The following is a 6,315-nucleotide window of genomic DNA, read 5'->3' as shown; positions in this document are numbered from 1 at the left end:
ATGGCTCCATCACACGACATTAACGACCGGTCATGGTGGAACCAAGAAAACAGAAGATCTCATCAAACGCTTGTTCTGGTGGCCAGCTCTGCGTAAGGATGTTACAGCATACGTGTCCGCGTGTCAAGTGTGAGCTAGCACTAAGCCTTCTCGACAACACCCAGCTGGGCTCCTACACCCTCTTCCAGTTCCCAAACAACTATGGACTGCCGTGGTGATGGACTTCATTGTTGAGTTGCCTGCTTCACAAGGATACACCACTATCCTGGTGATAGTGGACCGTTTCTCCAAGATGGCCCACTTCATACCTGCCAAGGGCTTACTCACCTCCACGGAGACTGCCAACTTGTTCCTGAGAGAAGTCTTCCGGTTGCACGGGCTTCCCAACACCATCACGTCCGATCGAGGCACAAAGTTCACCTCCCGTTTCTGGCGTGCCTTCTGTCAAGGACTCAATATACAGCCCAAGCTCTCCTCGTCGTTCCATCCACAGAGCAACGGTCAGACCGAGAGGTTTAACCAAATACTTGAACAGTACTTGCGCTGCTTCGTAACGCACCTACAGGATGACTGGTACCAATTGCTGCCTACCGCTGAGTATGCATACAACAACCAAACACAGAGGTCTACTGGGTATTCTCTATTTTTTGCCAACTACGGTTTCCATCCTTCCTCGTTACCTGATTCCCCTGTATCGGACTCTGTGCCTGAGGCCGCCACAAGACTCCAGCGGCTCCTTCAATCGTTTCGTTTCATTGAACACAATCTCATCAGGGCACAAAAAGGGTATAAAAGCTATGCCGACCGACTACGCTCACCACCTCCCTGCTATCAACCAGGAGACAAAGTCTGGCTTTCAACCTCTCACCTACGCCTATCCTGCCCCACCAAGAAACTCGGTCCCCGGTTCCTAGGACCTTTTTCTGTCATTTCTATGGTTGGTTCTGCGGCAGTTCGTCTCCAACTGCCTCAGACCTTTCATATTCACCCTGTGTTTCACGTGTCATTAGTCAAACCATGGGTGCCTCCTGCTCATCCCTCTACGGATCCTGTACCTCCTAAACCCATTGAAGTGGCTGGCGAAACGGAATATGAGGTCCAGCGCATTCTTGACTCCCGGATCCGACGCGGCCGTCTTGAGTACCTCATCCACTGGAAAGGGTACGGGGTGGCAGACCGTTCCTGGGAACCAGTGGATAACATTCACGCTCCTGCCAGACTCCGTTCCTTTCATCGTCACCATCCTGATCGTCCTCGCCTTGGGCGCCCCCGGAGGGCTCGCCTGGGGAGGGGGTCCTGTCAGGCACGTACCTGCCGGCAACAGCCTGCACCCGCTGCCCGCCTCCGACAGGGAAGGCGCCGACGAACGGCAGGGCGTCCGTCCGTTCATCGCCGGCGTCCTTCGCGGGCTGTGTCCCCCGGAGCTCCTCTCCTCGTGTCCTCGGAGGGAGCGAGGTTCGCAGGTGCCGCGGTTGCAGGAACGCCGAGGTGGGGGGTGGTGCTGTAGCATGCTGCTCCGAAACCACCTCCCTCTGCAGTCCATGTGCTCGCGTGTGTCTCGCGCTGCCCAAAAGGCAGGAATTTGTGCTATAAATAGCACCATTTTGGAGGTGCTGCGCATACCTGAGGCAAATTGCAAAGCTGTCTTTGCAAAGCATTGACCTTGTACGAGCGTCTGGTGATCAGCAGCATAGCAGGAGAGCCGAAGGTAGAAGATGGAAGAGCTTCTTTGCAGGCAAAAAAGTTTATTATGATGAGATTTGTATTAAATTATCGTGGCTTTTATTGTGGTTAAGGTTACCCTTTTTATATATAAAAAAATATAAATATTAATGAATAGAAAGGGTGAACCAGTGGTTAATGGACCTTCTGGTTTTAGGGTGGTTGGCCTGGGTTTGGACCAAGAGTGTAATGTGGTTACAATGTGTTTATATATATGTCATTAAGTATTTGTTGCAGCTCATGTAGCTCTTTCCAATTTTGCAACAAACTAGGAAAAAAGAAATCTTTCTTGACCCCAGAATGACAGTCAGATCTCTCTTGGATCAAGAAGCTATTTTCCCATCATTTAAAAATTATATACTTGAATATTATGTTTTTGCAAGTCTTCATTCAGTGGCTCTTGAAACGTCTGTACAGACTCTGATAATGCTATCATATTCCCTCTGAGGCGCTGCTTTTCTAAACTAAACAGTCTAAACTAAAGTACTCCATTCCATTTATTCATTTGGTAGCCTGCCTCGGCACTTTTTCCACTGCTATAATATCCTTTTTTAGAATAGGTGCCCAAAATTGCTCAGCATATTCAAGGAGTGGTCTTATAATTGATTTATAAAGAGGTTTATATAGAGATTTATATTTTGAATCCACTTTTCAGACATGACAATACCTTACTTATCACTTAGCAACTGCTGACTGGCATTGCACATTGTTGATTCACATGCGAACTCCGCATTGAAAGTATAGATCAAATAAACAGAATCAGACATACAAATCCTGTTTTTGGTATGTATACATAAATAATGTATGGAAACATAGCATAGCAAATATAGATCAACACAAACCCGGCTTTGCAGCTATAGATCAAGCGGAATTCAAATTAAAACAGCATTAAAGGTATAGATATAAACCCTACAGTACAGCATATATCACAGGTTGCACACGCCAAAGGCCAGCCCTGTGGTCCACATTGCCAACAAAGAACCTGACCAGCACCCAGATTACACACATAGGACTTGGCATCATTGTCCCTACACAGCTCAGCCTGAGTTAACTTTGACCCCACTTTCAACAGCCCAGCAGAAGACATCGTTGTCCAAAAAACAACCCAGTGGTGGTTAAAAAGAGGGACCTCGTTTGGTAACACTGGTTTTATTACCAATATTTAGGACCTAGGTTGGCTCAACCGAGCCTATGGAACTCTGGCCTGGCAACCGTGCGAACCAATTTCGGGAAAGTTTCCGAGACTGTTGCTCAGGGTTCAGACGGCGGATCACGGCGCTTTTTGGACTACAACATCCTCGGACCCTGATGTCTAAATTGGTACCCTGGGATTGACGCCCAGGGTACCCTAGGATTGATGCCACTCCCTCCGAATCATCCTGAAATAGTGGCTGTTTGTTGGGTGGGGATTGCTGGCCATAGATCTTTATTATGGTGCCGGACTGTCTGGTAGTTGGTGGGATTATACTCCCAATCCTATTTTGTTTTGTGTAGAAATATTATCTGTGATGTCCTCAGTAAAGAGAGTTCTTTTTTTACTAAATCTTGGTGCTTGGTTACAGAGGATTAACCCTTGAGCAACTGAGCATTCATGGCAAGGAGGATTTCTACTGCGCCGCTACTCAGTTTGAGTACAGGTCTCTGTCACACACCCATAATGAAAGTAATGACTTGCTATTGCACCCATAGTGCACCCAATTTGCACTCACATTAATTTCCACTGCACTCATAATGACACAAAATGGCTTGTCATTGCTCCAATTTTACATGCACATATTTCCACAGTAGCCATAATAAAAAAAAAACATAAATTGCCATTGCATCCACTTTGTTCTCACTTTGCACCCGTAGAAATTTCCAATGTACCCATAATAAAAAAAAGATTCGCCATCGCACCCATTTTGCACCCACACAAATTTCCACTGCACGCATAATGAAAATAAATATTTGCCATTGCACTCACTTTTCACCCAGTTTGCATCCCCTTTGTACCCCCTTTGCACCTACATAAATTTCCACTGCACCCATAATGAAAAGAAATGCACCTGCACCCATGTTGCTTCTAAAGGACTTGTTTATTCATTTGATATTATAAATATGGGCAGGAATATTTTACTGTTAAACACGTTATACAAACACACATATTCTCTGGCTCCTGCTGCTGCTGCTGCTTTATGCTAATTTGTTCAGCGTTACTTTGTTACATGTGAATCGCTGAGCAGATGAGTTTTACAGCAGCTCGGAGGTTATGACAGTTTAAACGATTTAAAGAAAACCTCCCAAGCCCAACTGCAGTTGTCCTTAAATTTAACTGCTCCTGCATGTTTATTTCTTGTTTCCATGGCACCCAGATGGACAAACGGTAATTCCGAAAACGAAAATGTACGACGAATTACATTGAATAAGAAGGAATCCACCCCAACGCAAACACGAACTTTCTCCCAGCACACAAGTCTAGTAATCATTTTTCTATGCGATGCTTGTGTGAATTCCCTAACTGTCACAGCCTCTACCTGGGAGACAGTTCCACTCATCCACTTGATAAATATCATTTAATAACAGAACAAATATATTTTTTAAAAATATAATTTTATTGTATTTCTTGCTAGACCTTTATGTTACTTTATAGTGTAAAATATGCATCCATTAGAAGAGAAGCTGCCGGTATATTTCTGATGGTAGCTCTTCCTCCCAAACATTGTGAAAATAAAGTATCCTCACTAACCACCACCTATATGTACATACATAAGCATTAGCTGTTTTTTTTATTTTTTGCAGCCTTGATATTAACAAATCTGTCACTTTACCTCCCCTGTACATATTACATCAAAATATAAATGTTACACAGAACCTTTACTTCTGTTGTGTTATAGCTTCACCTTCTGTGATGTCACTTATCTGCTTAAATACAGACACCTGGCCACAATTCCATATCTTGCGAGTGAATAGAGACTGGTCAAGTATTTCTATTTGCAATCTGTGAAAATGGGGATTTTATTCTTCATTTATGCTCTTATTTTACTCTGTTGCCTTATGCAATGCTTTATTAAACCTAAAAATAAAGTAATGAAAAAAAAATATAAAAAATGGCTCTATGAACAACAAAACAAGGGAAAACCCACCCAGACTCCTTCAGCCAGGTAAGAGACGAGGTGACAGGCTTGACATATTTAGAGGAGAGAACATTAAATCCTGGAATGTAAAGCTTTTGGAATAACCATTGGAATAATGAGGGTGATTTACCTGCCGTTACAGTATGATAGCATATCATTAGCACTGGGAAGGGAATTAGAATATGAGTAATGTGTTGATATAACGTTATATAACGGCTGTACATAAAGGACAATTACAGAAAACACAAGAATATACAAAAGTATGTATATATATATATATATATATATATATATATATATATATATACACTGTATATACTTTGGGCCTTATTAGAATTGCGATATAAAATGTGTGATTTTTATTTTACATAATATTGAAAAATATTGTTTTCCAACCATATGCCCAGTTGCCCCCCGTGTCATTTGTGGGTTAAATCTTGTATGCTGTGTATGTGCAATGCATGGGTTCTCTCTCTAATGTCAAATTACCCTAATTTATAGTACAGATTTTAAAGAAGATGTTTTTGAAATAGTTAAATAGCACAACACATTTACTTGAATTTTACAATTGTTTATTTTCATACTTATATTTTATGGAACCCACCTCATGGACGTACCCATAAAGGTATATCTCTCTAAAACCAGGTGTGGAGCATAAAATATTTAACCTGATCTACACATTTGATGTCAGGGCTCTGGCATCATATGCTCACTAATATCATTGGGCTATTATTGTGGTACTCTTATTGACGTTTTTCATTAAGATGGAGCGATTTTACACTCATGCTCTCAGGTAAAAAATAACCTAGAACACAGTTGTGATAGATCAAGTGAATTGGGTATCCAACTGTTAGAATTTGAAATCTTTCTCTATTACTTGCAGATGCCATTGCTACTTGCCCTTCAAGCCGCAATTACCACCTCGGCGGCAGAGAAAGGGACTAAGATGCTCACCCCAATAAAGGAGTCTCAGACTGTTTCAAAGTAGGTGCTCTTCCTTATATGAAACATATCTTTTTGATTTTTTCTTTCTTGCATGAGATTATTAAGTGTTTGGATTGAGATTATTATGATCCAGTAATTGTACATTTAACTGGCCACTCTATAAATATATAAAACAGCTTTTCTTATATCTACAAAACAATTTTAAAAGGCACCCTATACGCAGTAAATGTCATAGAGTCTTGTGTGATTGGCCCTTTACTTATTCATTATTATTATTAATTAAAATAGTAGTATCATATTCCACACTGCTGTATAATATTTGCTCACTTTGTAACTTGACTTAAGTTGAATTATTTCATAGTATCACAGCCTGATATCAACTCTGCTTTCACATACTGGGCCTTTCAGACACCAGTTACAGAGATTACAAATTACAAAATCCAAAACATTAAGATGTCATTAAAACCTGTTATTAAAACACATTGTTCATACACAAATTCTTACACTTAATATTTACTAACCACTAAGCATTTTT

General features: G+C 41.5%; 1 long non-coding RNA gene across 1 annotated transcript in view; it reads left to right on the top strand.

The window, feature by feature from the left end:
- Nucleotides 1-5,724: 5,724 nt before the first annotated feature.
- Nucleotides 5,725-6,315, top strand: part of LOC128469252 (uncharacterized) — a 937-nt gene continuing 346 nt past the window's right edge. The window contains exon 1 of the long non-coding RNA XR_008345929.1: nucleotides 5,725-5,819. This is a non-coding gene — a long non-coding RNA (uncharacterized LOC128469252). The remainder of the gene's footprint in view (nucleotides 5,820-6,315) is intronic.

Source organism: Spea bombifrons, chromosome 11 (assembly GCF_027358695.1).
Source record: "Spea bombifrons isolate aSpeBom1 chromosome 11, aSpeBom1.2.pri, whole genome shotgun sequence".
Taxonomy (NCBI): domain Eukaryota; kingdom Metazoa; phylum Chordata; class Amphibia; order Anura; family Pelobatidae; genus Spea; species Spea bombifrons.
This window is presented reverse-complemented; position numbering and strand designations above follow the sequence as displayed.